Here is a 23,175-nt window from a genome sequence, read left to right on the forward strand (position 1 = left end):
ATTTACGATTGACTAAAGTATAGCTGCCACTTGTCCTTCAAATAACGGAGAATGCATCTTCTCAGTGATGTTATATTAGACTAACGTACCAAGGACTACATGACTGTGATGACATCTGAGCCATTTGGCATATATAAAATAGACATTGAAATAAGTCGTTGTCTTGGAGCAAATATATCTTTGGAAACAAATGGTTCTGGCTCAGCATTTATTCTTGATTAGTTCTTTGTGCCCACCTGTGTTCTGTAGTTGCAGTAGCTGTCATGCTGTATGTTATAAAAAGGCATGAGTGTGTGTGCCCCACACATGCTGTGGAGATAAAGCAGAGGCACATGATTCACTAAACAGCAAAGGGACTTAGTGACTTAGTAAAAATCAATATGAAGGTGAGTGAATCACTTTTAGCCATTTGACAGTTCTGACTTTGTAAGTAGGTCACAGCATTGGAATATTAAGGTATTACAATGAACTTAATTACATGCAAGAGCAAGATTGTAAGGAAGGGATTTTAACTGGAGCTTTTGGATCTGCATTGAGTTCTGTGAGCAGAGAAAAACAGATGATTGATTTCCTTTCTTCTTTTCTTCTGTAAAGGAGCCAAAATCATTTTATCCAAAGCTGTTTTACTTGGATGTATAGACTGCAGATACTGTTTTATAATGCTTAATCTTAATGGTTAAGTGGAGGGTGTCTTCTTGGGTTTATGCATGTATAGTTGGTTTTGCTTTCTGAAAAGCAAATTGAAGTAATTTGAGAGAAAGAAGATGTGACAGAGAGAATCTGACCTGGACTTTGCTCAAAACCACAAACCTTGTGGAGAAGATAGAATCTGTGCTTTGAAAGATCGTGCTTTAAAATGCAAAGCTTTCTCCCACACTGAGTCAGCAATGAAGAGCTTATTTCACAGAGGGTTCTGCTTTTAATTGTAGCACACTACATCAAATTCCAGAAGATAAATGAACATAGAACGAATTTGTACTGGCTCTGTCAATAACTAATCTGACATCAGCATTTTAGCCGGTCAACAAAGGCAGCATTGAGATCTGGAGAAGATTGCAAAAGGGCCTTTTCTTTGTGTTTAATTTAAATGTTAAATTTCTATCAGCTCAAGCGGTGTTATTAGTTAAAAAAAAAAAAAAAAAAAAAAAAAAAAAAAAAAAAAAAGGGAAGAAAGAAAAGAAGCTGATGTTTGCTTCTTTTCCAGAATGTGCACACATGCTGTTTTACTGAGACCTTTACAAGCTGTTGTTGGCTGGCCATACACTCCTGAGGCTGTTTTATTATTGTTCACTCTTTCTACAGAAAACAAAATACACCAACTTATGCCATGACATTTTGTGACATTTCCAGATATGAACATCTGGGAAGTTTAGTGTGACAGTGACAGCAAAGTTGACAATGATTTTCCAGTGCCACATACAGCCTGAGTATCTGCACTCATTGCCTTTTCATTTTATTTTCCTCTCCCTCCCTTCTCCCTCCCTCCCTCTTTCCTTCTCCCACCTAAATGCTTAATGCAGCCTTTTTCTCTTTTGGCCTTGAAGATAGAATAATATCCCACATTTATTTCAAAGCTGTACATAGAACATTGTACATCAAGTGCATCACAGATTGGTTCAGAGCAAAAGGGAAGAGCTTTCCAGCCAGCAAGAGGAAGCGCAGCTGCACAAGTTGCTCTAATTGCCGACATTAGGTGGATTTGATCATCAGATGTCTACTCTGCATAAAATCGAAGTTAAACAGCTAAACATTAATTACTTCTATTGCATTTATATATTGAGATAAAAGGGGAAAAAACCTAACAACATACACATCTTGGGTAGCAAGCCAAAGCAAGAGAAGGGGAAAAAAAAGAAAAAAAAAAAAAGAAAAAAAGAAAGGAAAAAAACCAAAAAAGCTCTGAATAGTTGTTGCATTTGAAATGTAAAAGATCTCGTTTGTGTGACAAAAGGTGCACTGGGGGAAAGTAACATTTTATAAATGACCCAAAGTACTGCACTAATGTGGTTAGTTAATAAAATAATGTAAAACAAATAAAGGTACATTGTAACTGTCTGAAGGAATTGCTGTGACCTAATGGTGTGAGGCACAAACACTTTGTCAACATGTTCTTATGTCAACTTCATTTTCAACTTATACTATTTATTTGCTTTTTTTCTGGTCTCTTAGACATCTACAGAAATTGTGTTTTCTAAGGAATATTCTCTTTATTGCTTTGAGAGACAATACTGAGTAGCATTACTGAGAACAAGAATTAAGTAATCTGTCTAGTGTGTTGCAACATTTTCAGCCACAAGATCCTGTTAAAGCTCAAAAAAATTGTAACAAAAAGGCTTTAAAATTACATAGTATCTTTTAAAGATAATTTCAAGGACTGATAACTCGAATAAATAACTCCCTATCTTAAAAAAAAATATTCAAAGGGAAGATCCATAAAACTCTCATCCACCGAGAGTTTTATGCTGTACAAAGCTGTACTTCAGTACAGGGCAGCAGCAAAATCACTCATATGTAATTATTGACAGTTATTGGAGTCTCTGTTCCTGGAGGTGGATGTGGCCCTTAGTGTCATGGTCTAGTGGTGTTGGGTTATAGATTGGGCTCAATGATCTCAAAGGTCTTTTCCAACCCTGCTGATTCTGTGATTCTGTGATTCTGTGATTGTTGTTTGGATTTATTGCAGTCAAACACTGTTCTATGTTTGGCTGTGTTTAGACTCAACAACCTTACATTTTTTCTGTGATTAGTAGCCTTGAAATATTCATAGTGTTACTTTAACAAAAAGGACTAAGATGAAGAAAAATGTAAGGTACTAAAGGGAACAAGTAATGTTGTTCAGTGAGCATTTTGTACATGTCCTCTAGGAAAATTTATACTCACTCTTTTTCAGAATTGCTTTATTGGAAGAATAGAAACATTGTATCAAGTCCAGTCCACATATCTGTTCCAGACTGGACAATATTCCTAGAAAGAGTATCAGCTTTATTGGATGGAAAACTATCTTCCTAGTCTTTATTATCACATATCCCCTGAAACACAAGGTTTTATCTTCCTTGAAAAATACTCCCCTTGTAAAAAATCTTCCTAATAAACTCATTCATTAGAGTATTTCCTGGAGGCAAATGCTGAAATGCAAAGGCTATAACTTGTCAATTGAAAACCACTGAATTGACATATTAGACCCACTGAGTAATTCCTTGCTCCCACCAGAGAAGTAGATGCTCCTGGAGGGTGTTGCCATGCTGCTTGCTAGTGAGTCTTTGCCTGGCCAAGAGACAGCAGTGACCTCCAGTAGATAGATAATTTTCTATTTCTCCCTAGAAATATATAAAATGAGTCAGAGAGAATGTCTGGGTTTTATAAGCTGCCATTAGCAATTGTCATTTCAGGCTGAGACAATTCTGACTGAAATAAAGTAATTTCCTGAATATATTAAAATAAAGGAGATTGTTATAATCTTAACAGGAAAATAGTGTGATGAATTAGATTCCACAAAAGGTTTCTTCTCATCTTCTCATTTCCATCCTCTCCCTTCTCCCCCAGGTTTCTCTTCATTGTAAAGTCTCAGACATCTTCCATTTACTTTTCAGGACCTTTGTTTTATTTGGCTTTGCCCCTTTTTATCCTCTTGAAAACCTAAGCAAATTGATAGAGCAAAGCACAGATACAGTGCAAACGGCTTATAGAGGGCTTTCCTTAGAAAACAGCAGGCAGTAGACTTGTATTTTTTGCTTCACAGTACAGAGATGCAGCAAATACTACCAGCTGTTCGATTGAGAGTTTTGGCTGAGTGAAACCATTTTGTACAATGATGCTCTGGCCTGGTCCCAAACTTTCTGTCTCCTAAGCTCCCTTATGCATGCTACTGGAGAGCTCAGTTGGCTGAAGGATGGATGAAGTGTCCCAATTGCCCCCACCCCAGCCCCAGGCGTGTCCTCTGCAGTTTGAGCCACCTGTGGAGGAGAAATATTCTTTCTATTGCTTTCTGTTGCTTTTGGCCTCCATGCATCAGTATCAGCAAACACAAGGTTCTTTGTATCCTCTTCCTTGCCTAGTCGTTGGTTTACAGTGTTGCATCATCCAAAACACCTACTCTGCGTTTTTGGCTTGGTTAAGTGACCCCCTGTTCACCCTGACCTTTGTTTCCTCCTCTTCTGGCAGGAATTGCAGATTTAGTCCTGTTCACAGCAGCTCTTTTTCCTCCACTGCTAAGCATTTCTCCTGAAATTTCCACTTTTTTGAACTGGCAGCTGCTTTGCAGCTTTTCTAAAGATGTTACTTCTCTTGCATCTTTTCTCATCTGCATTCATGGCAAAAATCCGTCAATAGATATATATTAAGTTAAACCCTGAATTAGTTCTCAAATTGTTTCCCAGATTTTTGTGTGAATGTTGCTACAAAAAGTCAGCTGTCTTGCATGTGACTCCTGTGCTGTAGTCTGACTGCAGGCTAGTCTGTGAATGTACACTTCTGGAAGTTTAAAAAATCCTGATGAATTATTTGTGCACTGAATATTACCATAGCCTTGTGTGGGTATTAATTGGTACCCATGAGTGGCCAGGCTGTAGTGCCACTGGCACAGACACAGTTTAAAATCACTTTATTTGTCATGTAAGAAGCTGCCAACCAAGGAAGGACCAGGGCTCATGATATACCAGAATTGAATCAGAAAGTAGGACATCTTGTGAAGTAGGAAATACCTCAAGCACTCTAGTGATGGAATTCCAGCTAATCTGTCTCAGATGGGCCATGGGAATTTTTGGGGTTAACTGAAGTATAAAGGTTAGAGTATATTTTGGCATCTGATGGAGTCTGAAACAGGGAAGGTTCACTTGTCTCCTTTTTGGTACCCCTTCAGGATGCTGGGCGCAGTATTTTACATGACTTCAACTCTTTAGCTAGTTTCTGTGCCTCAATTTTGAGAGAGATTCCCATTGACTTTTTGATTTATGTTGGTTCTCCCTCACTACCCCAAATAATAAAACCCACACAGAATGGTACTCGAAGTGGGAATTGCATCACATTGCTTATAAACCTACATAGATTGTGAAGGATCTATTAAGACAGTTTAGTTAAAAGCTCAAACATTAATTTTGCTAACAATTTAACAAAATACACAATAAAAACACATTAATATTACAAAAATCAGAGAAAGTTAAGAAAAATCATCTGTGTTTTTTTCAGGCTGTAGCATAAGGGAGAACGTGTTAGTTTTGGTTTGTGTGCCTGGTCTGTCAATACATTTATTAGGGGTTTGAGCTACCTTACAAAGTCCCTGCTTTGGGACTCCACACATACTGTTACACTCTGATTTTCCCTCTGACATGATGGTAGCTTTCACCCTGAAGCTCAGTATTATTTTATGCCATGTGTTAATTTCCTGCATGAATGCCTTATTTACCTTCATTTAGAGTATGCTGCAGGTGGAAACAGAACAGTACTTACTGGCAATATTTTTGGTGGCAAAACACTGAAGGGCAGCTCAGGGTCTTGCATAGCTCCAGGGTATCACCACTGTGAAAGCAATTTGGAGGTGTGATTTGTCATTAAGGAGGATGGGTTTCTTAAATACTGGTTCTTCATAGGACTAACCATAAATACGAAGTTTTGCAGTCTCTTAAAAGAGAACGGATCTAATAACTTCTGTGCTCCAGTCAAAAGCTACTCAAGTCAATGGGAGTCTTTCCTGGATTTTCAGCCAGTGTTTGATATGGCTCTCTGGAACATTTTGTTTTGTTTGAAAGTGTCTGGTAAGAACAACTGAACTCTTGGGTATAAAGTTACAGATTTTTGTAGTAATTGAGTAGGGTTCTCTTACTAAATTATTAGGCATCAGTAGCTGTTCCAGCCATTTTTTCTTTCCTTGTAAGATACAATAGTTACTGCACATTGCTCTGTTTTATGAACTTGTTACATGTATCTATACAATTTATATTAGTCTTCCTATAAATCAGGTGCACTGACTTCAGTACTTGTAGTTTTAGTGTGTATTCAACAAGGGCAGCTCAATAAGCAAATTCTTTAAACAACTTTACAGAATGCGTCCACATTCAAAAAAGATCCATTCAGTACTGTACAATGTAGAGGGATCATTCCTTTGCAGTTTCTAGTTGTTTTCCTGTGCTACTTGGGTAGGTTTTGATTTTCAATGTTGTTTTCTAGGCACTTGTGCTGTATGTATGATTCTTTTATTGTCTTGGAGGTTTTATATTTGCTTTGCTCTGCAGTCATTGGATCCTCTGTTAGTGAGCTTCCTCACAATGCAGCTGGTGTTTTTGAAGTAGTAGGGTCCACATTTCTTCAGCTGCATTTAATGACTAAATAAATACCTGGCTAAATTCACAAGGCTATTTTGGCAATTTTCATTAAATTTTTTGTTTTTCCATTTACTCCTTCACTATTCTCTTCATGGGCTAACGAAACTGCTTTTCCCTGTTTAAAACTGAATTCAGCAATGGAGAGGGCTTAATGTTTATGTCCATGTGAATTTATGTGCTTGTGGTATTGGCTGGTTATTAGAAATAAATATTCACATGTATATGAATGCATACCATAATTGTGAGAGAGTAGAAAAGGGATGTAGCTAGATGTAAAGTACTTTTTCTTAAGCTTTTATGTTATGTGCTTGCCTTCACCTGTCCTTCTAGAAGCACTATAACATGGTTTGTGTTTGCTTTGAGGGCAAATACAGGAGCTGTTTAAATTGCAGACAGAAAAAATTCTTATTAGCTTTTGCAAAAGCAAAGACAAAAGTGCAAGAAAATTACAAGCAGAACGAAATGCTTTTGAAATTAGGCTTACACAATCTTAGTACGGTAATACATTTGAGCAGCCTAGAACTTGCTGCCATACGAAACCATATGAATCAGAAATTTAGCACAATTTCTATGGATGCTCAAGCTTTGGGGTACTCTACCTCTAAATTCAGATATAAGAAGCAACTTTGCCTATTGAAAGATAATTCCATAATTGCCAGTTTCATGGTTTCTTGCCCTGTTCTCTGATGCTGGTCACTGTCAGAAAGAGGGTGTTAGGCTACGTGAGTTGGTCTTAGTCACTATGACAATGGCTATTATTGTGAGGAAATTATGATTTCTGCTTATATCTTACCAATAAAAGTGCTTCTAACATGTATACACTAGACTGAGAAACATTCTGTGAAAACTGACAAACATTGTGTTGATTTTATAATGCACAACTTTACGTGCAAACTGATCGGCTTTTTTTTGTTGGAGAAAATTAAATAATGCTTTTTACCTTTTTAAAAGAAACATGATTCAGAGTTCTGCTCAAGCTAATGAAAGTTCAAGGTTAGTAAATAATGTAGATTATGGGATGGGTGAGGCATTTCAGATGAACAGCTTATGACCTTTTCAGGAAAACAACTGTGAGACCTCTCAAATTTCAAATTTTTATAGTAATGATTTTAGGTCTATGACTTGGGCTTCTAGGCTATATGGTAATAGAAATAATAAACTGTAATAAGGCTGATAAATATTCTTTTTTCCAGTTGTTTACTCTTTTTCTAACTTCAGTAGTAGCAGCAGAACTAAGGGTCCTTTTAAAGTAGTGACAAGTGCACCAGAGGTGAGTAGATATGATTCATGGGAAACTTACCTGCAGCAGGTTACACATAGGACTTGAGTTGCTTTTTTTTTTTCTTCATTTTCTTCTTCTTCTGTAGAAATGTTCTCCACTAGGTTTCCCAAGTACAAGGAATGTAAGATTAATGTCTTCTAGTTTTAAGCTTTGACTATATCCCCCCAGTCAAGCATTCCTCATACTGTGACATTTGCTTACATTTAAAGGATTCCCGACTAACTGCTTCTAGAAAATGGATAGCAAAAGGTGAAAAGGACTTAACATACTTTAAGTAATCTTTTTGTTGATTCCTGCCTCATATCCACCTAAAATTGATCTTCAGGATATCACCAAGGTACTATAAACAGCTACAGAAAAATTTTGTTAGGGCTGTCCTTAAGATTTAAGAACAAAGAAACATTCAAACCTTATTTTAGAATAGAAGCTGATCCCTCTGGTACACTGTAATCCAACATAATTCTTGAAGTTTCCAGAAATTAGTGAGAAAGAGAACCAATTTTTTCAAGATTTTGCATAAGAATGGGCACCAAACCTGTAGATTGTTGAAGATGCTGCATACTTTTCTGCTGTGGAGAAAAGAGCTTTCATTAATGAGGCCTCATTTTGGAACTTGTAAAAATATCTGGCAAGAACCTTGAGTTGTCATTGCAGATTCAAAGGCAGGAAACAACAAAATACATACATACACTGTGTGCTATTTGTGGGGACAGAACAGACTGATGCAAACTCCTGCTGAGAGGGGGCCAAGATGATCAGATCTGCTTGGTCATAAAATTTATTCATTGGCAAGCTTGCAGTTTAGAATGTCAAATTATTAGGTCCTTCTGGCATGTTATTATTTTCTTAATTATAATAAGTTTACAGATTTTGTTGATGAGGTCACCACAGGAGCATATAAAAGAATTTAAATCCCTAATTGCTGAGGGACAGTGAACAGCAAGAGCACCTTTACAAACAGCTCTAGATGTTGCAGTTACCCTGTTACAGTCAATGGAAATCTGTGTGGTAATGAAACCTGTCTTCTTGGCTCTGGAGTTCTGAGATTCCAGGAGCAGTGTAGTCATCAGAGAAGGATCTACTGTTTGGATGAAGCAAATTAGTTCTGCATGAAAAAGGGCAATGCCCTTCACACTTTGGAGGATTTATTTGCTAATTTTTTCCTTTTAATGTGTATCTGACTGCAGAAAAAGAGAACAGAATATTCTGAGAGCTGGTCCATGTACAGGGTAGGAAAAAATAGAGAAACTTCTTCTTTGGGACGGCAGAAGACCCTAGTGCCTGCTCAAGGACTTTCTTATTGATTTAATCTAGTTACAGTCCTGACAAGTCTGTTTTGAGTTACCATTTTGCTATGGTTGTGGATTTGAGTCACTTTTCTTTGCGTTACAAGCTACTTTTTCTCATTCTTGATACTGATGTACTCAACAACATAGGCTTCAAGGTCAGGTTGTAGATTGCTTCATACCTGTCCCCAGCTGTTTTAACTTTGCATTAGAATCCACTTTTCCCACAGTTTGTTTCTAAAGGAAATGGATCTTCTCTGTGATCTTCAAGAGGTGAGGAATATACTCATGAATAAGGAAGAGTTTCTGTTCACACTGTTTCATGATTTTCCCACACAAAGGAAGACTTGAGAGCCCTCCCTACCTTCATTACCCCGTTCTAATTCGGAAGACTTCCAGTACTTTGATATATTTTCAGATGATAGTAAATATTTGAGAAGACCTACAGATCAATTTGCTTTTTTTGTATGGCAGTCGTCCTAACTGTGTCTATGGTAGATAAGCAACATCACCTGAAAGCATCTTACAAACACAATTTAGAGCTGGCAGTTCTCCTTATTTACTTCTGACATGAAGGTCCTGGCAAAGTAAAGACAAAGAAGCCTTTTTTTTTTTTTTTTTTTTAATGAAGACCGTGATGACCTGTGTGGTTTAGGAGATGTAAATCTTCATGATATTATATTTTTATATAATTGACATAAGAACATAATGTCCATAGAAGGACAGACCAAAACTCTAAGTAGCCTATAATGCTCCTTCCAACACCTTAACAGTGGGAACAGTGCAGTTAAAGGCCAGACATGTAGTGATTCTTTCCAAGAATATTCTCAGCCTCCAGGAGCTGGCGCTGAGACTACCTCAGTTGCTTAGACTATGGTGGCAATAACACCAAGGTTGTGAGCTCAATCCCTGTATGGGCCATTCCCTTAAGAGTTGGACTTGATGATCCTTGTGAGCCCCTCCATCTGAGAGTATTCTGTGATCTCAGTTAAAAGTCAGAGACAGCATCTTTATACTTAGTATGTCTACAAGGCTTTCTTGAGCTGCTGAAGGCTTTCTTGGAATTCCTGGAACTTTTGTCATTCATCCTGTTTTTCTTATCCAGGTCTTGAGTTCTTGTTAAAAAATGCATGCCTATAGATCTCATTTGTTTGCATAACTTCACTAATCATCTGTTTAGGAAGACCCTAATCTCAATGTTTTATGTTTCAGTCTTCTTATGGAAAAAAAAAATTAAAATTAAACCCTTCTAGATTTTCATCAGACTGCTAATTTTTTTGTTATGAAGTTTATCTAAAGAGTACCTAAAAAACTTTTGGAGATTATAAAGCTATGTGTAAAGGTAACTGGGATAGAGCCTCAGGATGATACGGTTTCATCAAGCTGGAACAAGCTTTTCCTACCTCTTTGAGAGGCATCTCACTCTGGCAGATTTATTTAAAGTTTTATGGACTATTAATTAGAGTTGTCTTCCATGATACGTACTTATTCTGTAAGAGTAGTATTTTGTGATCTATTTTTAGGGTAGCTCCAAATCCCCACAGTGTTTAACTGAAGTCTCTGCATTTAAGTCATTAAGCAAGCATTACAAACTCTGAATGAGAAAAACAACCTACTTGCTTATACAGCATGACAAGTTCTTGTGCATTTGTTGTCTGTGACTTTATAATAATGCATACCATATTGTGGCTAGTTTTTCTTTCCCTGTATTACAAACCAAGATTAAGATAGGGTTCTGCAGTGGAGAGAGATCTGAATGTAGCTTTAGTTTCCTCTTCCAGGCACAGAGATCATGATGCAACCTTTGCCAGGTACTGCAGCATATTCCCTTACTGACACTTTGAAACCTAGTAGTACTTCACGGAGTATTTCATCCTTGGGATGAAGAGCAAACATGTCAAGAAGCTGTATTCAGCTTTTCTATTAATCACTAAAGTCTATTTTGCTTTCAGTTCTGGGCATTTCTTTAGTGCTTACCAGTTCAGCTACTTTTGTGATTCTTTTGAATGCATTTACACTCTGCTTGACTTTGAGAAAAGTGTGATTGTTTTCTCAGCCCTGGGCATTACTTACAGCTTCAGATACAGAGGAGTAGGCAAAACCAACGATATGTAAATTAACTGCTTGTTTTACCCCAAAGAAACCGTATTTGGATGAAATATAATCCCAAGTATTCTAATTTTGCTTAATGCTCTGCTGCAGTGGTTGGGAGAGTTAAATGGTATAATCTTCAGTACTCATCAGAAGCTCTGGGCAAGGAATGAACATTTTATGACTTAGCAATCAGTGTCTGCCAGAGACCTTGCAAAGAAAAACAAGTTTTGATTGGTTAATGCATGCATTTCTTAAGAATTCTAACCCTCTGAACATAATATATGGTACTGAACAGGTGAGCAAAATATCAGCTACCACATGAAGAAAAATCTGACACTGCACCATCTACATTTTTTGAAGAAAATATTTGCGGCTTTTTTTTTTTTTTTTTTTTTTTTTTTTTTTTTTTTTTTTTTTTTTTTTCTAAATAGGCTATATAGAACATCTGTAGGAAGAATGGCTGTAAAACAGGCCTGTGCAAGTATGTGGCTCTGACTGGCTAAGTCCTGGTTTCAGAATGACTGGGTATGTAGGATTAGCTTTCCCATCATTAATAGCAGAATTTAAATATCCCCTTAAAGCCTGTGGATCTGTGGAGGTAACTTTCCAAGCTAGCTTCTGCAGCCAGTGCATTCATGACAAGACATTGGTGCTTTGGGGTTGGGTTCACTGGCACTGCCTTCAGCCTCCTATCAAAGCAGGATTTGATTTCTCTGGATCCAAACAGATCTGTCTTAACAGCTTTGTCACTATCGTTTATAGGAGTGGAACTATCAAAATGACAATGTGTGGACTAGCTGCAGCAAGTATCTGCACAGTGTGGCAGAGAAGGTCACACTGCTTTGTCCTTACAAGCACCAGCATCAGCTGAAGTTAGAGCAGTCAGGTGAATTGTCTCTACAGCTGAGAGTATTGTCCCTTTGCTAGGAGGAGTGTCCTGGGTTAGGAAAAGTACTCCCCAGTTCAGTGTCCCCACACCACTTACTGGAAACAACAGTGAGATAGGGAAACAACAGTAACAGCGGCAATAATAATGACAGAGGGTACAAGAAAACAAATTATTAACATGGGGGATATAACCCCAAAAATAGACAATGATGATCAAGGCAAATGCTACATGTACAAGATAACTTCCTGCTTGCAAGTCATTTATATGAGAGAGATAATCAACTGGTCAGATTTAGATAACCTCCATTCACCCCACCAAAATATTAAAAAAGAAGGTTGCAAGAAAGTATTTTATCCCATTGATCAAATCCAACACATCCAATATCTAAACTTATTAAAAAAATGTAATAAAATATTTTTCTAAAGAAATGGTCAACATGGGAGTGCTCTTTAACACAAAAGGTATAGAGGATGAGCCTGGTGATTATAACAGCTGTTGTCAAGGTATAAGAAGCATGGAAGTTTTTGAAAAATTAAAATGTTGTATTGGATTTCAGCATAAAATACCATGTAATAGAGTAAAACCTATTACTCAATTTTACCTATTAGGTGATTTACTTTATACTGATTAAGTATCAGTATAGATACTTAAAGTATCTATACTGATACTTAGTATATCTAGTATATATATATAAAGTATATCTATATCAGTATAGATATACTTTATATAGATATATAAAGCTGGAAAAACATTCAGACACTTAAAAAAATCAGAAGTTTTGCCTCCCTAAATCATTGTGTTCCTGGTTAATTTCATCATTTTCCTATCCTATTCTGATCCATTTCAGAACTTATACCAGGTAAGCTAAACCAGAGAGGTCACTGGACACAGATAACTTTTCTGAGTGTGGACTTAGGTAATCAGGAACTACAGCTCATTCCAAGATTTTTCCATAGGAGAGAAGGATGGTTCAGTTGTGTAGCACATTCAGCAGCTGTTATTTTGGAACTGACCGTCCAAGTGGGATAAAATACCTACTTACACAGGGATTGGAGACAAGATAATTTGGAACAAAGATTTATCAACTTCCAAGAGAGGTAAATATTTCAAAAACAAGGGGGACGGGGGTGGAAAGTCTAGGCTGAGATAACCTTGTCGAAAAAATTTGGAGCAATGATGCTATATTAAAAGCATGAGTCTGATGTCTTAAGGAATGTAGAGCCAGATATATGCACATCTTCACTTACACAGTTCTGTTATCTTTGATTGCAGCTATGCCTTTTCTCAACTGAAAATGCATGTTGGTAATTGTAAATCCATATGTGATATTCTAGTGAAGAAAGACAAAGCTGGAAAAGCTTAGTGCCATGAATCCACTGACTTGCCTTCAGTCTTATTTTCAGCAACAAAAGGAATTAATCTTAAAACTTTACATGAAGCTCTCTTGCTGTGTATTGCTATTATTCCTGATTCATTAAACACCTTCTTGTTAAAATCAAACTTGTGGATTTGTACAATGGTTGCTGTAGTATCTGGAGAGAGACATTATTCATTGAGTCAGTAAGCTCATAAATACAAACTGTAACCTTTCAGCTCTTTTGTGAGAAGATCATCTGATTGCAGCAGATGAAGTAAGGAAGTGATTACAAGTTTTTTCTCCTACTTCAATTTAGGATTAAATTTCCTTGATTAGTTTTGGTATGTCTTCACACCATATTAGCCTAAGTAATTTGTAGCCAGATGTGAAGGTTTTAGCAGACCTTTGTTCACTGCCAGTGGAGGTTACAAGGGAGTGATTGTAGGTAGGTGAACTGCCAGTGTGGGGAGTTGTTGCTTGGGTTATATTGTACAGCTGTTAGCTCACGTGTTTTGAGGAGAATCACTTGATGACTTGAAGATCTAGTTCATTCTCCTGAATCTGGAGGAAAAAAGTGTTGTGGAGAGGTATTCAAACATTTTCAATCCTTCAGTGATTTAATTTCATCATCATCACAGAACCTAGACTGGTTACCAGTCTGAGTGAAAACAGAATCTAAAGGCTATGTGATGCTTCTAGATAGACATGACTAAAAGTTTCAGCAAACTCAGGTTAGTGAGCTTCTATGAGGAAATGAGAAAGGTGAAATTCTGCATGTAAGGAAGGTTAACACTGCAATAGTTATAGTGCCATAACTTTATAAAGATGTTTCAGTGGCCAACGGTTTAAAAAAGTTCAGGTAGTTCTTCACCTCTGGTAAGGGTGAGTGGTTTGTGTGGGTGGGTGGATTAAATTAAATTCCATTGTGAGTTATTCTTCTATCCCTCTTTGGAAGGTCTCTTATCATCTCAGGTCTGTTACTCAGAGTGTGTGGGATGATGGCTGGAGTAAAATTGCCTTTTTTTTTTTTTTTTTTTTTTTTTTTTTTTTTTTTTTTTTTTTTTTTTCTGGATGTAGGAGGTTTACCACTGGATGTAGTTATTTTATGTGACTTTTTTATGGTAGAAATTTGATGCATGGGAACAAAGAGAAACCTGTTGAATCTTAAGGTAAGTAGAGGATTAATGACTTCAGTAGGTGTTACAGTGCAGTGCCATCTCCCCTAGAGTCTTGTAGGGCTGGTTGGCCACAGGGAGATTGTGTTAAATAGCCTGGGGTCACAAAACCAGGACATAAGTTGAAATCCTGAGTAGTAATGGTTACTGGGATTTTATTTTGTTATTAAAGTTGCTGTTTTGTTTATATTGCCTCTTAGTGATAAAGACTGGACTAGTATTCTGATCCCGAGTTGAACTAGTACTCTGATCTCTTGAGACATGGAGATATAGCAGCTTATAGCCCACATTGCAGCGGGAAATCCTGAACAATGGTTCTTAGAGTCTGATTTGCAAGAAATTGGTTTCTCAGTAGAGTGGCAGGAAGCAGATGAATATAGGGCAAGAGGAGGTATCAGTGAAGTAGTATGTCCTAAAGAAAATGATAAATACTCTATGCAAATGTGCAAGATTATTGATCTTTTCCTCTTGAAATACAGTCCTTCTATGCATCTCTCTCTCTCTATGTATTCACAGCATAAGGGTGGCTTCTTTGCTAACATAGGCTTAAAAGCTGTCTCTCCTGAGGGCAAGGGAAGAAGTTTCCCTGACTAGTAGAATTAAACTTTTGTCATATTGCCTGATCTGTGAACACTCAAATACTTAAGCACTATTTCATGAAGATTTCTGCTTGATTTTTAATATAGAGGTGATGTATTTTGAGGTTTGCTTTCAAATAGTCTCTTATATATTTAAAATTAGACTACAGTGATGAATTAATTGTCAACTTGTTTTTGCAAGCATCTTGACTGTTAATGGTCAAAGTTTACCTATTGTGAGAAATAGGTACCTATAGGTACCTATTTACCTATAGGAAAATATGTAAGAAATCACAGAATATAATGAGTTGGAAGGGAAGAACTAGGATCATCATAGTTCAACTCCTGCCTCTTTAAAGACGACCCTGAGAGTCACAGCATGTGCCTGAGAACATTGTCCAAATACTTCTTGAACTTTGTCAAGCTTCTGCTGGGACCAGTTCCCTGGGGAACTTGGTCCAGTGCCCAGCCACACTCTGGATGAAGAACCTTTTTCTAAGGTTCAAGCTAAACCTCCATAGACACAGCTTCAGGCCTCAGGTCACCACAGAGAAGAGATCAGTTTTGTTTCTACGCTTCCCCTCATGAGAAAGTTGTGGACAACTATGAGGTGTCCCCTCAGTGTCCTCCACTTGAACAAAAGAGGTGACCTCAGCTGCTCCTTGTATGGTTTCCTCTCTAGACTCTGCACCATCTTCATAGCCCTCCTCTGGATGATCACTAATAACTTTACATAACTTTTTATATTAAGGTGAGGCTGCCCCAGTGCAGAGCAGAGCAGGGCAATTCCCTCCCTTGCCCAGCTGGTGATGCTGTGCAGGATGCTGCTGATGCTGCGCCTGATGCACCCCAGGACAGGGTTGACTCTCCTGGCTGCCAGGGCACTGCTGGCTCATGTTCAGCTTTCTGCTGACCACGACCCCTTTCAATGGGACTGCTCTCTGGTCTTTTGTTACCCAGTCTGTATATACATCCAGGGTTGCCCCATCCCAGGTGCCAAATCTGGCACTTATTTTAACATCTGCTTCTTTGAGTGTGCTTTAACAATAAGGTGTATTTTGTTGAAGATTCTACTGTAAAAAATTTCTTGCTTTCATTGTGAATTTGTGAATATGACTTATATGATCTTAGTTTTCTGCAAATGAACTGTAGAGGGGCACAGGACTTTCTTTGGATCAGAAAAAAAATCGTGTTCTCTGTTACTGGTTGGTTACACCTTCAAGTCCAAGTGAACCACAGGATAGGTTTGAGTAGCAGGGAAGAGGGGAAACATATATAATTAGACCTAAGATTTCACAGTGAGAGCAAGAAGAGATCAATATAGAATTCCAGCCAGGGAATTCTAATCTGTAAAGATGTGACCATGATGTTAGTTATTTGATGTAAGATGAGTTTTCATTTTTAAGAAATTGCTCAAAGGCTAATGTAATAAAAGCTCTTCTTTTAAAAAGGATTCACTGGGTGAAACTAGCTGGTGTTCTGGAGCAGCTAACTCTAGTTAATCACACTTTGGGCCTGCAGAGCCAAAGATGATCTTTCTTCCTTGGGTCCAAACTAGTAAAAATATCCTTGCTGAGTGAACAGTTAGCAAGTGAACAGTTGTGTACAGATTTAGTGAAGTTGATCATTTTTACATAAAGCAGAAAAATAGAAGCACTGGATTTTGCATTATTGAATTCTATTGATCTAATACCTCCATTGCTGGTGGTCTAGAAGGGGATCTAAAGAAATATTCATGTAGAAAGCTAAATAATATAAAATTTTTCAGCTTTATGACAAATCTCTACATGTTCAGGAGGATAAAGAAATGCTTCTGATTAGAGTTTTAGGAACAATGGAATTTTTCTTTGACAGCATAAAAGATCAATTAAAATTTTTCATCCTCTACACTTAGTCCGTGACTTAACACTCTCAATCAAGAAAAGCAGGGCTTTTTTTCCCCTAAATTAGCTCATTGATGAAGGAAACATGATGATCTTTCCAAAGTGCAAGTTAGTGTTAGAAAAAATTAGCAGTCAGCCACTGAAGAATATCTGTGGAACAAAGAAAATGAGATTAATTGTGGTTGGAAAGATGGTCTTGGTTAAGAGCTTTGTTCTTTCTTTCTTGCTTAGCTTTGTGAAATATAAGCAGGTCTGCAAAATAGAAATTTACAGCATGATCTCTGGTAAAATGGAGAGTGCTGCATTTTGAGAACTTATTTTTGTATGCTGGAGCACAAAATTAAAATGCTAAAAGCCCTCAATATGAGGTGGCTCATCTGCTGATCAGTCATTCTAATGTGGCTCCACTGATATCAACTAGTGAAAATCAGTCTCCTGTTAATTTTTTTGATTGGGAGATGACTGCGCTCTTTTTTTTGTTTGTTTTGTTTTTGGTTTTGTTTTTGTTTTGTTTTTTGTTTTTTGTTTTGTTTTGTTTGGTTTTGGTTTTGGTTTTGGTTTATGCGTATTGCAACATTTTTGAGAATGTACTGGAGAATATTTTGCAGGACTCTGGAATCAGTGTTTGATTTAAAAGATGTATTGCACATAAGAAACATTTATGATTAAAAGGTTTTATTTTGGCCGAGTAAATTTAAATCTTTAACAGTGTTTACAGTATAAAAGAAAAATCTTTGGGGTTTTTTGTGCTTCTGGAGACCGAAGCTTCAGGAGGCTTTATAGCAATGTATTTTCTGAGATAAAATTTTACTTTTATAGCTTAATTCTCAGAGTGGGAGCTGCCTAACTCTCGGAATTAATACTGTAGCTAAAGAACTGTTAGAGACAGGAAGAATAAAGTTCTTGGAAAATGAGGATGAGTAACAGAGCTACCCTTCTTTGAGTGTGTGCAGTCTTTAATCAGCCTTATGATACAGCACTTTACAGTGTTACTCAGCCCATAATCATGTATATTAGTATTTGTAATCTGACAATAATGGAAGATTAGCTGTAGCTGAGAACCATTCATTTTAGTTGTTACTCCATTCAAATGAGGGGAAAAGCATCTACCCTTCAGTACTGGACCATGCTAGCATGTACTGGACCATGTACCATTGTGGGTGGTTTCCCTAACACTGGGTGTTGTGGCTTCCTGTTTTCCCTCTGATTGCTGCACCCTGCTCTTTGCTCTAATTTTTGTACTTTGCTGTAGTCATAACGTGATTGCACACATAAAGAGGCAAACAGGTAACATATTCTTATGGGTTTTTTAATATCTTTTTTACTCTTTGCTTCCTATGTAGGACCAGTTGAATTACTATTGTAAGTGCTTCAATGCAGGCTGGGTAGATGTGCTTTCGGATGTCTGAAAAGATAAGACCCTGCTGCTTTTTTGGGCTGATTGAAGTGCCAGAAATACCAGAGAACTGATACTCAAATGTATTTAGGAAGCTAAAACCTAGTAAATATGATTACAAGTGCTTAAGCCCTTTGTGACAATCTCAGCTTTGTGATTTGAAACATGTTCTCTCCCAAACACTGTGATGGAAGAGGAGACATCCTGCTTGATATGGATGGGGAAATTGGCAGAATGGGAGCCTCTCTGATAACAACATGGTGAATTGAAGAGGCCATCCATCAACAGATGGAAGTAGAATTAAGGAGGTGGCAGTCAGCAGGAGAAGGTGGCAAGAAAGCGAAACTGCAGGCTCTGATACTTGATGTTTGATGCTTGAATTCCAGCATCACCTGGAACTCTGTGTATTGTCTGGTTCCAACTCCCTCCTCTAGTTAATTGCTTGAAGGCAAGAGACACCCAAAAGCAAACTAACTCTCCGGGTGAAAAATTTAGATAGTGTAGATAGTTTTGTTCAAATCATTGAAGTGCAACAATAAACAGAAAATTCTGACCGTTTCTGTGCTGCTGTAATTCCCATATTAGCTAAAACTTCATACTGTTTCTAGAGTTCCTACTTCAGCTGCCTTTTCAGAGACAGTTGTGAGAAGAACAAGCAGTCAAGATGAAACATGGGAACACCAGTTGCTTGTATGATTAAAGTTTTGGGGAGCTAGAATTAATTTCAGCCATAGCATTTGCATTTGCTTGGACTATTTCTATTTACCAAACAATTAAATCTGTGATTCTCTTACTGTTTGTACTTAAAAAGATGCTTTTCAAAACAGTGCCTGAATGAGATCACTCATAAATTTTTGCTGTTTCGTCCTTGATAGTTAAAAGCATAAATATTCCTTTGTCTTTTGCTGCTGTCACACTATACTCAGCCTATTGCCTGAATTTGTAGTTACAGTTGGAAGTTATGGCAAATTGTGGGCACCAACAACATCAGATAAAACAGTTTGAAGGAACTGTGGAAAAAAACCTTTTAAGTTTCCTCAACATCCCTGACATCAATTTTAATTTCTCCGATTTGTTGCCTGTAAGCCTCTTGCTGGCTGAGAAAGAGAGAGTATTGTATCTCATCTACAGCAGGACTGTTTGCCAGCCCTTTGACTCGACAGGAGAATTTTGAGCTTTTGCAAAATTTGCAGTTGAGCAGATGGACAGCACACAGGAGGCCAAAATGACACAAAGGGAGCCTTTAGTTTGTAGAGCACAGTCTGGATCTGTCTCTAGGTTATCAGCTTTGTGCCCTCTGCAAAAAAGGTTGATAGGAAAAAAAGAGTACAGGACTGAGACCGAAAGAAAATACCACGATGTGCAAGAGCACAAAATGTGGGTCAAGATTTTTGACATCCTCCCTAGTTCTTCAAGCTGGGTAGAGAATGTGAAAATTGGAAGACTTATACACAAGAAGCTTTGCTGTGCTTTCTTACTCAGCACATGCCTTGCAGTTAGCAAACACACAGATAGCTTTTGAATTTTTTCCACCAAAAAAGGTCAAGGCACATCACTGTGACCTTGCAAGACACAGGGTTCCTTTCTAGTACAGCTTCACTTAAGATTTTCTAAGCAGAAAGCACTGGCATGTGGAATCTTGCTCAGACTTCATACAGTGACCCTGAAAAAGTGATTAATGCAAGAGGGTAGCTTTTCCTCTTCAGAATTAGGAATAGAAAGAAGTTAATTCATGGGAAAGGGAAGGAAAAGAAAAAAAAAAAGAAAAGAAAAAAATTAAGAAGCACACTGAGGCTTAAAAACTCATTTGGTCATTTCACTCCTCAAAGACTTCTTCCTTTGTTTGAGGCTGAGGTATTGGCACTTGACCCACAGGACTTTAAAGGAGAAACTCATGACAGATTGTTCCCAAAGGATTTCTTTGATACTTTAGTCAAATAGTCATAAAGATTCCAGAGCCGCTGCTGGAAAAGTGGGGGGCAGGGTATGAAATAAGCTGCAAAATGAGAAAAGCTAATAGTAAAAAGGAGTCATTCTTTCCCCTTAGGACAAGACATGTAGATCAATTCAGAGGTCCTTGAAGGAAAACCCTGAAATGTCAATGATGTGGCATTAAAAAAAATCCACCCAAACAAATCCACTGATTTTACTAAAGCATTGCTCTTCTGGTATAATATACTAAAAATAAATTTAAAAAATAAAGAATCAATTGACCATATATTCTATTTGTCCCTTGCAGTAATTCTCCTCTTGATATTCTTTTGGAGATAAGACTTTAGCAGTGGCCTTGGCAGTGAAGTATTAACCCTGACCTTCAGTGATCTGGTTTCTGTAGCTCTAGAAAGTCAAGGTCCATGGGGAAATATATATGTCAAAACAAAACCAAAAAGTTTTATGTAACAATAAACTAATATCTAAAACATGATATTTTCTTTCTTTCAGCCCAATTATGTAAGGCATGATTAATGAAACACCAGGCAGATATTAGCCCCAAGGGGACAGATACTGGGAAATTCAGTCATCTTTTTCTCCCTTTCTCTTTTATGGAGAGGGTCCTCAGGAGGAGAAATTGTCCTTCTTTAAGTCAACATGAAATGTCATTTTTTCTTGGCAAAAGGAAAGCATGCCCAAAACTGAAATGAGATTGCCTACATAGAAATTAATGAGATTTTTTTAACATGGTATGCAAATGAGACTTCACCAGTGAAATGATTTACCACTATGACATCATCAATTGAATCAGATTTGGCAGTAAAATTTCTAGATCACATATGGAGAGTACTCAAATCTCTGCCCAGAGGCCTCAAAATAGGATTAATCTCAACTAATTCTAGATATATACAATGTGGAGATTTCTCTGAAACAGTTGATTTATTAAATGTTTAGACAATGAAAATTAATTAATTAATTGGATTTCAATTTGAAGTATTTTATTATTGATTTTTAAATTTTTTTGTTGTATATCTGTACTTTATTGTATTTGATTGTAATTTGATTAAACAAACAGGCCAGATAGTACATGTTTCCCTCCCTGATCTCATAAAAACCCTCAAAACCCAAAACCTATGGTGAGCATCTTAAATGTCAACAACAATAACCTGCAAAATAGGCATGTTATACTGATATGTTTCTGAGATTCAAGTCAGTTATGTTCTTTACTGGTGCAAAGTAAAGGATAGCTGCTTCCAAGTTTGTTTTGCGGAAAAGAAACTTTCATTTTGGGCACAAGGACAGGCGTTCAAGGTGTTCAGCAGAGGTGAAATTCAAAATCTGTGCCCAGAAGTACTTGTAGTGTTAGGTAGCAGTCCTATCAATACCCAGCTTGGTATTTTATGTTGGGATTTAGTGGATGTTTTACTTGTTTGGTCAGTAAAAATTTTCTGAAGAGCTTCTTTCCAAGTTGAGCTGAATCTACATAAATGTACTGTTATATTTTCTGAGAATGTTTCATTTTGAGAAACATTCAGTAATACTTTTACTGGCCTCTTTAAATCGTAGCCACATGTTTCTCAAGCAGATGTTTGTATGCTGGAAATTCTAATTTAAATTGATTATCAGATCACTTATCCTTCACAGAATATTGTGTACAACTGTGTTCCTGTTGGAGTAATTAGTCAACATTTGAGTTGAAGAACCTGAAGTACTGTTTCAACATGTAGTGTCAAATCCTCAGCAGCAGTAATACTGCATTATTTGGCACTTGCAACCTTTGGGTCAGGGCCAATGCTTGATTGTGATCTGTACAATACATTCTACATAGTAGAAGTTACAGGAAAAAAAGCAACTGCATGATTTATAATTGATTTATTATTTATATGATTTATGATTTATGATTTATAATTTATAATTTATGATTTATAATTCTTCCTAAAAGTATTTGTGAAAGCTTAATAAAATGCTACAACAATTAAAACAGCCTCTAGGTTTACTAGTTGAAATTAAGTTTTTGTGAACTAGGGTTCCATTCCAGACTTTGCTTTGTTGCTCATAAGCATCTGTAAGATTTTCCTCCTTGTCCTGACCGTTTCCAGTAATCCTTCTTGCCTGAATGTGGTTCTGGTGGTGGTTTATTGTGGACTTTTAGCAACAATGACAGTTCTACCATTTTTGGTGTATGAAAGCTAAGGGAAAAAGCCTTTCCTCTTCAGTGACTCTTTGGATTTGTGCTTAAGTGTTCCTCTAGTCAGTGAGGTGGGAGATAGAAAGCTGAAATAGCCCCTACTGTGGGAAAGCACATTTCTTTTTCTTCTGGTGAAAACTGGATTTAGTTTGAGCAAATGAGAAAGAAACTGTAGAAATACACACATGCAGTTTTTGTGTATTTTAAATAACCATTTTAATGTGACTTTTATCACAGAATATACTCAAATAACTGTGGATATTAACCAAGGACTTTGCAATAGAAAAGCTGTCAGTTTTATATCCCAAATAACACACACAAATACTGAGCAATAGCTTCCTGCTTACAGTGTTTCCATAGCTCTTATTTTATCAATGTCAAATAGATCATTACATTTTCAATATGTAGCTGTTCTACATTAACCCTGGATGTAATCAGGCAACTAAACTTTGTACGAGGGAAAGCTAATATCCATGACAACATATCTAATTTTCATGTCAGTTTACATGTACATAGCTCTTCTTTTGCTAGAAAACAATCTTTTTTAAATTTTTGTAAGCTTCAAATGCAACTTTTTATTAAATTTCCCCCCCCAGAAAAATACTGCAGGTTTCACAGCCGCTCTAAATCATAGAGTGGCGTGGGTTGGAGGGGACCAGGAGATCACCCAGTGCTATCCCTGTGCTGCGGGCAGGGACTTCTTTCACTAGATCAGGTTGCTTCGAGCTCCATCCAACCTGGCCTTAAACACTCAGGGATGAGAAATCTATAGCTTTTCTGGGCAACCTCTTCCAGTGT

This window comes from Sylvia atricapilla, chromosome 3 (genome assembly GCF_009819655.1).
Source record: "Sylvia atricapilla isolate bSylAtr1 chromosome 3, bSylAtr1.pri, whole genome shotgun sequence".
NCBI lineage: Eukaryota > Metazoa > Chordata > Aves > Passeriformes > Sylviidae > Sylvia > Sylvia atricapilla.